This window comes from Acomys minous (genome assembly GCF_964271855.1).
Source record: "Acomys minous genome assembly, chromosome: 3".
Lineage (NCBI taxonomy): Eukaryota > Metazoa > Chordata > Mammalia > Rodentia > Muridae > Acomys > Acomys minous.
The window spans coordinates 117,334,863-117,346,521 of record NC_140485.1 but is presented as its reverse complement, the minus strand read 5'-3'; positions in this window follow the sequence as shown (position 1 = coordinate 117,346,521).

Below are 11,659 nucleotides of genomic sequence, written 5' to 3'. Positions count from 1 at the left end.
TTTCACCCTTTTTTGTCCACTTGCTTTGTACCAGGCTCAGTGTAGGAATATGGCAAGTATTTGGAATGGATGGATGGTGGATGGATGGGTGGATGGATGGGTGGATGGATGGGTGGTTGGGTGGGTAGATGGATGGATGGATGATAGTTGGATGGGTGGATGGATGGATGGATAGTTGGATGGGTGGGTGGATGGATGGATGGACTGATGGACCGGTGGATGTACAGGTGTATGTATGTGTGTGTATGTATGTATGTATGTATGTATGTATGTATATATGTATGTATGTATTTCCAAATGAATGACTATTTTTCTTTTATCTAGGTTCAAAAGTACCTACCTGGACAGGCTTAGAGACAGCACAGAGAAGTAACTAACAGGAGTCACAGAAACTACAGAGTTAGACAATGACAAAGGCAACTCAGTTTCAAGTGGCTCCCTCTGTCCATTTCCCTAGTATTGTCATACTCTCTCTGTTCCTGCAACTGGAAACCTGCCTTTCCCTTAGCATATCAACAGGGGGCAGCAGAGAAGAGAAAATGCCCAGTTCCTGGCCCTGTGAGCTAAGTCACGGTACCTCCAGCCCCCCAGCCCCTCCCAAACATCTTAAAACAGTTTTTCTCAACTATGTACTTTTAAAGGTTAGGTGGGAGGTGTTGTGTGTGGTTGGGGGGGGGAGTGAATTGAAATTTTAAAGTGTGTTTGCTCACTGAATCTCTTAGATCCAAATGTCTTTTTGATGTTGGGAGTAGCATCAAGGACCCCCTCCACCCCTATATATGGTGGTGGTTGTTGCTTGCAGTACTAGAGAGTGCGCAAGTGCTAGGCGAGTGCCCTATTGCTGAGCCAGATCTCTAGCCACTCCTGAATTCCTGATAACATCTTTAGGGCTAAGGGCTCTTCAGAAGACATCAGAAGCATCCTTCTAGCAGATCCATTCCTGCCTGCATGCTGAGGTTGATTAGCTTAGCCTTATAGTGTCTCCTCTGTTATCAACAAACACAGGACTGGGACTCTGGCCAGTGCCATATAGTGAGGATAAACTATCAAAAGATGGAGTCTGAGAAATACATTACCTAATCTTTATACCTGCACTAATCTTCCTGATAGTCATCACCAGGCCTGTGAAGGAAGATTAGCTCCAAACTTACCCTTGGCAGTTACTGTTCTTGTCAGGGGCCTCTAACGTGGGGGCGTGGCTTTCTGGAAGGTTGAGTCAGGCCAGACTACTGTAAAGCCTTTTGAGTCCCTTATCTCCACTGTATGGGTTGCCACACTGCGTGCTGGCTCCAGCCTTGTTGATCAAGAGACAGCAGAGCTTGAATGGATAAACAGGGAAGGAGATCAAGCCATGGATGATCCACTCTTTTTCTCTTTCTTTTGGTTTTTTGAGACAGGGTTTTTCTGTGTAGTCTTGGCTGTCCTAGACTCGCTTTGTAGACCAGGCTGCCCTCAAACTCACAGAGATCCACCTGCCTCTGCCTTGTGCTTGGATTAAAGGCATGCGCCACCATGCCCGGCAGATGATCCACTCTTTTACTGGCTGCCATGGCTGTTGCCTTGGGTGGCAGATCCTGTTTATGTACTACCTTTACAGTTTTAAGATGACTTTCTTTTTAAAGATTTATTTTATTTATTTATTATTATGTATACAGTGCTCTGCTTGCATGTACTCCTGCAGGCCAGAAGAGGGTGCCATATCACATTACAGATGGTTGTGAGCCACTATGCGGTTGATGGGAATTGAACTCAGGACCTCTTGAAGAGCAGTCAGTGCTCTTAACCGCTGAGCCATCTCTCCAGCCCTTAAGGTGACTTTCATTCCTTCGTCTGATTTTTATCTTAACTAAAATCCTTTGAGAGAATGTGTGTTAGGAAATCTTTATTGAAAACTATAGAAAATCTTTATACATCCACCCATCCAAATACTTTATACATACATATTTCTTATGCCAAGAATTTGTGGCCTTAGTGCTGTTCACACAACTACTAATAGACAGGAAAAGAAAAGGCTTGGAAAGACCCTTGGGAATTCAGGAGAGGCAGGTAATAAAAGCTACAAAAATGATCTCTGACAAGGAAGGTGGAGCCTCAGTTTCCCCCACCCTCTTTTTTCACCAGTTCCTAGGCATATCTATTTGGCATCTTGAAGTGTTACCAGAAGTTTTTGGGAGCTCCATTTAAGCTGCTATATGTTTCCCATGGAAATTGAGGCCTCCTCTTGGGATCTTAATCTTATTAATAAAGTAGTTTTCAAACAGACTTTATTAGGACACTCAAGGGTGGTTTTTATCAGGTCCTGAGAGAAAGGGGCAGAATGGGCAAGCCTGTGAATCTTTGCAGCATCTCCTCAGAGGAGGGAGAAGATGAAGAAAAAGGGTCATAGTGAATGACTTAGGCCAGGATGCTCAGCGGCAAAGGCCTTGCAAGCAGACAAGACACGGGACAGCAAGCAGCCACTGACAAAGGAGAGGCCAGTAGGCTCCAGCTGGATTGAAAAAAAAGAGAAGAGAAGAAGCAAGTGGCATGCTTTTCTGAGTTCGGACAGACATTGCACCAAGGTGGCTCTATAAGTGACTGCATTGAGGGTCAGTCTAGAAAGTGCATTCTCTTGTTAAAGGGATGGTTATTCCCTCTTCTGTCTTCAACAGAACTTTAGGGGTAACAGCCTTTCTGGGAAGGGGTCTCCTAGCCAGGTGATTTAACTATCATCTTAGCTGGAGGGACTAAGTATTTAGTTATTTTATCTTATGCACATGAGTGTTTCGCTTGCATACATGCATGCACACAGTGTGTGTGACCTGCATGTAGATGCCAAAGGAGGACCTCTGAGTCACTGGAACCTGAGTCCTCTGCAAGAGCAGTGAATGCTCTCGATTGCTCAGCCATCTCTCCAGCCTGGATTAACTCTTCAGTGGGGAGGTGAAAGTATGAAACGCGCTGATATTTGGAGCAGATCAGAAGGTCATTTCTCTTCCCAAGACCAGACATACTCTATTCTTTTGGCTGAGCCTTAAGGAGTGGCAACGGTCAATGGCTCGAAGGCTCCTGTAGCAGCAGGAAAAGCAGCAGATGAGATCAGAAGTTCCTTTACTGTGTGCTCAGCCCTAGGATCTGGGCTAAAATACCTAGTTATCCCAGCAGGCTGTTGCAAGTCTACCTGTTGTATTGACTCTGTGTGTGTGTGTGTGTGTGTGTGTGTGTGTGTGTGTGTGTGAGTGTGTGTGCTAGCTGGCAGGCTGTTGCAAGCCTTCCCTTTGGCTAGAGAAAGGTATAAGTTCATTGGCAGGCCCAGAAAATTGCTATTTCCCAGAAGAGCATTAAAGGAATATTGCCAAAACGAGGGCGCTTGGCTTTGGGCAAACCTCTAGCCAACGTGTCTCCTTGTCTTAGAGATGAGTAAACTAAATTTATGGGGATTATTTAATTTTCTGAAAGCCCAAAAATAAAGATCCAATGTTTAGAGTTTATTCCGACTCACCCTTATGTTGGTTATTTTTTAAGTGTTACTTTCTACATCCTTGGAACCCTTGGCCGTCACACCAGCTGTCATTTACCGAGGGGCACTGTGTTCAAACGTTGGCTTATATTCTGCCTCTGTATCAACTCATGCAACCCCCTGTGAACTCTGTGAGATGTGTCTTTATTACCCCATTATCGAGATGAGGGACCCTGGGCGTAAAAGAGGCTCCAGAGCTAGCAGTGGTATAGCTATTACGAAAAGTAAGTCCCTGAATCTTCAAACGGCCTGGTGATGAGTCAACAGAAGGTCAAGGCGGGCCTTCACGGTGTGGAGCCCTCTGCTCTTCATCCTGTTCTTCTGGACAGGGCTCCATGAATATTTAATGAGCAACTCAAGATTCCAGACAGCCCGGAGGAATGTGAACAAGGTGGTCATGACCTCGCCGCGGTACTTAGGGGCTATGGAGATGGAACAGTTATAGCACTCTGTCTGAACTCTGCTTGGCAATATAACCTTGGGAGCTGAAAGAAGGGATACTTGGCCCACCCCAGAAGACAGTGAAGTACCTGGAAAATGGGAATGGGAAGGGAGCAATGGGGAGAGACATGCATGCATCACATACTCCTTTCATCCCAAGTACTAGAGCATATAAAATACAGCTAGGTCCACAGAAACCCCACACGAAGACCATGGCATGGGGGTCTTTGTCTCCACAGACCTACACATTTTCTTTTATTTCTTTTTTTTGCATGTATATGTGTGTACAGTATATACATGCATGGATGTATGCATATTCACATGTATGTGGGTACACATGTGTGCACATACCTGTGGAAGACCAAGGTTAACATCAGGGTCTTCCTCAATCACTCTTCACCTTATTCACTGAGGCAGGATCTCTCCCTGAGACCAGATCTTGCCAGTATGGACTAGCTGGCATGTTGAAGGATGCCATCTTCACTTCCACTACACCCATCTTGTGTTTCCATGGGTTCTGAGAGTCCAAACTCTGGTCCTTATGCTCACCCAACGAGTACCTTACTGCCTGAGCCATCTCCCCAGCCGTAACTTCTCATACTTTGCCTTTTCTTGTGTCTACCGTAACTCTAGCTTCTACAAGCTTGGACCTTCCATGACCCTGACTCTAGACCCCATCGCAAACCATCTATTCACTCACATAGTCACCATTCTGAGCGATACTGCCTCCATTCTCTCTTCCACCCCACTGAAAAGAATAGAAATCTATGTCTTTCAGACTTCCTTACCATGGCTTCCCAGGCATCACATTCACCTGCATGAAGGCAGATATGATCCTCAGGGAAGCTATTTTCTTTCTCCTTGGGGATCTTCTGCAGCCTTCAGGATTACACAAATATGCGTTTTTCTGATGGGCTCCAAAGTATATAGCTTCTTATGAACACAGTTTGGGGAAAAGAGATAGTCTAGCTTTGCGCCTGAAATAAAGCAATGAATTTATAGTATTTCTCCCTCCCTCCGTCCCTCCCTTTCCCCCTTCTCCCCTCACTTCTGTGGGTGTGGGTGTGTGTATGTGTTGTGTGTGTGTGCATGTGGTATGTGTATGTGGTGTATGTGTGTGTGTGGTATGTGTGTATGTGGTATATGTGTGCGTGATGTGCGTGCTTGTGTGTGGTATGTGTGGTGTGTGTGTGCTGTGTGTATGTGTGTATGAAGTGATGTGTGTATATGATTGTGTGTGTGTGTGTGTGTGTGTGTGTGTGTGTCCAGAGGTTAAAGTCTAGTGTTTTTCTCTATCATTTCTACCTTTTTTTTTGAGACATAGTCTTTTACTTTATCAGGAGCTTCCATTTTTGGCTGTCCTGGCTGGTCAGTGAGCTGCAGAAATCTGGCTACCTCTGCTTTCCCACACTGCGGGTATAGATGAGTGACTATGTGCAGCTTTTACACACATGCTAGGAACCTGAACTCGGGTCTTCACACCTGCAAAGCAGGCAAGAACTCCTCTCTGCCCTGAAGCCTGGCCTTGAGCGACTGATCCATTCGCCACCACCTCAGTGTGCTAGCTCCTCCCTTCCTACCTGCCTTTCTTCAGGATTTTAGGGACAGACTATCTCTGTAGCCCAGGTTGACCTCAAACTCATGAGCTTCCTGTTTCTACCTCTCAACTGCTATGTGTCATGGCCGCTGGCTGAGGCAACCCACTCCTGTCCTCATTGCTCCATTTGGCCACTTAGCTGTAGGAACTTAGCTGATGTGTCAGGTCTATGTTGTCCTGAGGTGTGTTCCTGAACACTTGGAATCTAATTTTTCAGGCCTTACAACAGTGTATTATACATCCTCCAGTTTCTGTGTTGACTTCCCTTCTGCTTAAAGTTCCTGCGGGGCCCTGACTAGCAATATCTAGTCCCCAACGTAATTCAGAGAGAAATGATCTGAAAAGAGAGCCTTCAGCTGGCCCCTTGCATCTCTGCCCATGAAATGTCTTGCCCTGGTTTGTTCAGTTTTACTGGGAGAGGTGGAGGTGAATGGGAGCCCCAGGAATAAGAAGAGCATCTAAGGGGAGAGGGTCAAGGAGGGAGCTTGTGGGCTTGCTCAGCGGAGTCCAGGGTGGGACTAGATTGCAGGACTACTCCGGAAAGAGGCAAGTCTACAAGGTCAGCCACACCATGGCCATGCTGCTACTTTAAGCATCATAAGGAGTTTTGACGAATCATTAGAACTGATGGGAGTGGACGCAGGTTTGCTGTTTTGCTTGTAAGTTAGCCTAGACTCTAATGGCTGTGCCTCCTCTCCAGCCACGATGAAAGGTTTGAAAAAACTGGAAATCCTTAAACGATTTTGATTTCAAGCCTTGAATGGTGGTCTATGCGCAGAGGCAGAAATATTTAAAGTCACTCAAGCTAGCTCATCCTGGTCTACATAATGAGTTGCAGGCTAGCCACAACCTCACACCAATATCTTGTCTCAGACAAAACAAGACATCTAGCTTTAGACTAAACCCTTCTTGGCTGCTACATGGGCTTCTAAGGCAGGCGGAGACCTGTGCTGTATGGTTGGTACTGTCCGTGTGGGAGGTGGTAAGGTAGCCTGGATTTAGAGAGTGGCAGTAAGGATGTATGTGTCAACCCAAAAGGGTTTTTAGCATGCATGACCATCTGGAAAAGCCTGTATTTTCAAAATGTATTCACTGGGGCAGATCCAAGTTTTTAGTGCCTGAAATTAATAAAATGTGGGGCTCCTACTTAACACAAAAAAAAATGTAAAATTAAGCATGAAAGGGAATGTTGAAATAAAGTTTTAAGGAGCTATCAAGCATTATGTAAGGTTGTATGACTGAGGAATTGCCTGATACACCTCTCTTGTCTTTTCTCCTTTGTGTTTGGCTTGAAACTTCGACTTTCTTTTCTTTTTTATTGTAAGATTTATTTATTTACTATGTATGTAGTGTTCTGCCTGCATGTGTGCCTGCACACCAGAAGAGGGCACCAGATCTCATTGTAGGTGGTTGTGAGCCACCATGTGGTTGCTGGGAGTCGAACTCAGGACCTCTGGAAGAGCAGTCAGTGCTCTTCACCTCTGAGCCATCTCTCCAGCCCCGTGACCTTCTTTTCATAACAATATTTCACTTGTGCCACTGAAACACTGTATTATTCTCTATAGGAAGAGTAAAAAAAAGCAGCTGCATCCTCTAGCATAGCCCACATCCACAGGCCTCAACCCACAAGCCAAGTCACATCTAGAAACACCATGTAGTTCAGCGCCTTGTCACCTACTTCAGGAATGATGACATGGCTGTGCCACAGGGATCAGAGCTAAGGGTGCAGAACTCCTGAATGGCCCTTATTGGGGGGTGGGGGAGGTGCTGGGGGCTGGAAAAAGCTATGTATATACCAGTAGACCTGTGAACTGAGTATAAGAAGTCAAAAGTCAACCCACAAAATTGATATATATTAGTAACCCCAGCTACTAAAGGGGCTGAGGCAGGAGGTTACAAGTTCAAGGCTTGCTTGGGAAACTTAATGAGACTGCTTCAGTGAGAAAGAGGCCAGGGAACACAGTGCTAAGGTATAGTGCTTGTCTAGCAGGGTGAGGCCCTTGCTTCAGTCTCCATGTATAAAAAAGAGGAGGGGAGGAGAGGGGAGGGGAGGGGAAGGGAAGGGAAGGGAGGGGAGGGGAGGGGAAGGGGAGGGGGAAAGGAAGTAGGGGGAAGGGGAGGAGAGGGGGGAAAGGAAGTAGGGGGAAGGGGAGGAGAGGGAAAGGGAGGGGGAAGGGAGGGGAAAGGAAGTAGGGGAAAGGGGAGGAGAGGGGAGGAGAAAAGGAAGTAGAGGGGAGGGGAAGGGGAGGGGAGGGGAGAAGAGGGAAAGGGGAGAGGTGGGAAAAGAACAGAGGAAAATGAAAGCCAGAGTATTTTCCAGTTTGATGCACACAATCAACTCCCAAATAGACCATGTTCACATTTAAAAAGTCACAAGAATAAGCCTCAAGTTTGTCGTTAGCCGGATGGGCCACACTCATGGGCACATACTCAGTCTGTTATATGGGAGTATGTTGCTTTGTCCCAGTCACATTGTCTATACAGCTGCCTGTGCTTAAGCCAGAGAAAACAAGATACAAAAACAACCCCCTTTACCCCCCTTCAGCCAACCCCCAGCCCTGCTTGCTTTGCTGAATTAAAAAAAACAAACCTCTTTTGCTTTTGAGACAGAATCTCACTATGTGGCTCAGGTTTGCCTGGAGCTTGTAAACCTCTGTCTCTGAGTCCTGAAAGCTAAGATTTCAGATGTGGTGTTAGCTTGCGGGTGTGTGTGTGTGTGTGTGTGTGTGTGAGGGGGCATGCATTTTAGTATGTGTGTGTTTATGACTGTGTGCATGTGAGTGTGTGTCTCTCTGTGTCTGTGTGTCTCTCTGTATATGTGTCTATGAGTGTGTATATGTGTGTGTCTGCATGTGAGTATGTGTGTGTTTGTGACTGTGTGCATGTGTGTCTCTCTCTGTGTGTCTGTGTGTCTCTCTGTGTATGTGTCTGTGAGTGTCTCTGTGTGTGTCTGTGTCTCTGTGTGTGTGCATGCGTGTGGTGATTGTGTATGTCTGTGTCTATGTACGTGTATATCTCTCTGTGTCTGTGCACGAACGTGTGGAATGCAGAGGTCCACCTCAACTGCAGGCATTGTTCTTTAAGAGCTGTCCACTTATTTTCTAAGACAAAGCCTATAGCTAGCTTAGTGTTTAGGCTCTGCTGCCTGGCCAGCAAGCACTAGGGATCCATCTGTCTATACCTCTGAAGCACCAGGATTACAAGGGAATGTGCCACTGTGCCTAACTTCTTGTTCTTAAGTGTTTGTGTGTATGTATGTATGCATATTTTTAATTTTAAAAATAATTTCTTTACTCTTTGAAAGAATAGTATAAAAATAGTATAATTGCACCAATTCTTTCTTTCATTTTTCCTCCCTTCAAACCCCTCCTTGCTCTCTTTCAAATTCATGGGATCTTTTCCCATATAACTGCTGTTACATGCATACATAATGTGTGTGTACATATATATGTGTGTGTATATATATTGTGTATATATGTATACACACACACACACACACACACACACACACACACACACACACACATATATATATATATATATATATATATATATATATATTCCTAAATACAGCCTGCTTGGTCCGTGTAACTACCCGTATGCACGTTTTCAGGTTGACCGTTTGGTAGGCAGTTGGTATGCTTCCCTGGGGAGACCGTCACCCCCACTCTCAGCATTTTAGTTACCTGTAGTTCTTTGTGTAGGACTGGGGCCCCCTGGCCTTTCTCTCATCTGCAATAGCATGTCCATTGTTGTCTCTGTTCAGCTTCTGTTCCAGCAGCCATGTTGGCGAGACTGTATGGGTGTAGCTTCCGACAGTGCTGGGAGCCGCAACCTCACAGCAAACTCCCTGTTCCTTGGGCTTTTACAACCTCTCCGGCTCCTCTTCCACAACGATCCCTGAACCTGAGGTGTGGGACTTGTCCCGTAGATGTGTCTGTTGGGGCTGGGCTCCGCAGCTCTCCGCGTTTTGATTTCTGTAATGGTCACCATCTATCGCAGAGAAAAGTCCTCTTGATAAGGGGCGAGGCTGTATGTATCAGGTATGCACAAGGACAAGTATTTAGGACGCAGTTAGAGTCTGTGTTGGTGTAGTAAAGTGGTGCTTGTAGGTTCTCCTGCAGGGTCCGTGACTTCACTCGCCCTGGGCAACTGTCCGGGTTCTCAGTACCAGGCATGGTTTCCTTCTTGTTTCGCAGGTCTTAAGTCCAACTAGAGAGCTGTTGGTTACTGCCAAGGTATGGGTGCTACTTAGGGTCACTGTGCCACGATGGTCGTTGGCATCACAGCTGGGTGAGACTGTGGTCTGTTTCTCTCCCGTGGAAGCTTGCATGACACCTTCTGGTACCATGAAAGCACTTCCTCAGGGAGGAGGTCGGTTCCAGGGGCCTCTAGGCCGGGTGTCTGAAGCACATGGTGCCTTCAGCGACAGGGACTCACCTTCCGTCTCTGGGTGGCAACTACAAGACGATAGTAATAGTCTGTATGTTTTAGGGATCTCCTGGACAGCCCTGGGCAACAACCCCCAAAAGAGCTTCTCATGCCTATTGATGGGGTTTTTGTTAGATGGGGCTTGACTCTTTATTGGGACATTATCAGCCCAGATGGCAAAATTTGTTTAAACTATACGTGCATATTTATTCAGCAGTTTACCTGTACCACAGCTATTTTAGGTCCTAGTTAATGATTTCTTATGACTTTTCAGAAGCCCTTTCTTCTTTTTACCCTTCTATTTAGCCTTTTTATTTTATCTATCCCCAGTTCAGTTAGAGCCTCCCCCCCCCCCCATTTCCACCATCAGGTCACTTAAACCCTGCTATTCCTCTCTCTCTTGCTCCCCCACCACCCAGCCCCGTCAGTGGTCCCTTTTTACTTACCTAGTTTCTGCAGTCACTCCAGGATAGGTATCCACTTGTGATGATTTGGAGCTGGGAGCCTCAGATGAGGGGGAGCATGCAATGCTTGTCTGTCTGGGTCTGGTGACCTCACTATCTTTTCTAGTTACACCCATTTAGCCGCAAAGTTTATGGTTTCATTTTTTTCTTGACAGGTGAATAGTATTCCACATTTCCACTATCCACTCATCAGTTGAAGGGCATTGTCAGTGGTTATTTGTTTGTCTATTTTAATGTGCATGGTTTCTGCCTTAAGCCAGCTAGTGCCTGGTCATAATAATTGAATCCAAACTATTATATTTATTTAACAAGCTTTATGGCACAAGAACTGAGCAGTATTAAGCTATTTTAACCCTCTAACATAATCTAGCATCCAGCATAAATCCTCTAGTTACTTGTTTTTATGGCTTTCTCTGTTCCAGCTGTTCTCTCCTGATGTCTCCTCGTGGCTCAGTTTCCACTTCCTCTTCCTCTCTTCTCTTGTCTTACTGTTCCAATTAGTGCTTTGAATATAATTTGAAAAGGAGTGGGGGCATTGAACTGCCCTGTCCTGTTCCTGATTTCAGTGAGCTAGCTTCAGGCTGCTCATACACAGTTTTATCATATGGAGGTTTGCTCCCTCTTGTCCTACCCAACTCTAGGACTTTTGTCATGGAAATATGGTTGGATATTTGTCAAAGGCCTTTTCTGCATCTATTGAGATGATCATGTGATTTTTGTCTTTCTGTCCATTCATGTGGTTTATTACATTTACTGACCTGCATATGTTTAGTCATCCCTGCATTTGGGGGGATAAAACTAGCTTGGTCATTATCTTTTTGGATTATGTCTGTATTTTGTTTGCAAGTATTTTATTGAACAGCTTAAAATCTATGTTCATCAGAAATATTGGCCTGTAGAATTTTCTTTTTCTTTCTTTCTTTCTTTCTTTCTTTCTTTCTTTCTTTCTTATCTTTATCTCCTTTTGGTATTAGAGTGATGCCAGCTTTGTCGAAGTTTAGGAGTGTTTCATTTCTCTCTCTTTCTTTCCTTCTTTTTTTCACAGTTTAAGAAAAAAAATGGCTATAGATCTTCTTTGAAAGTATGTAGAATTCTGGTGTGAGTCCATCTAGTCCTGGACTTTTTGTTGTTGTTGTTGTTGTTAGTTGAAGGTTTGTTTGTTTTAATTACAATTTCAACCTCCTCAGTTGTTATGAGTCTAGCTTCTTCTTGGTATAATTTTGGTAT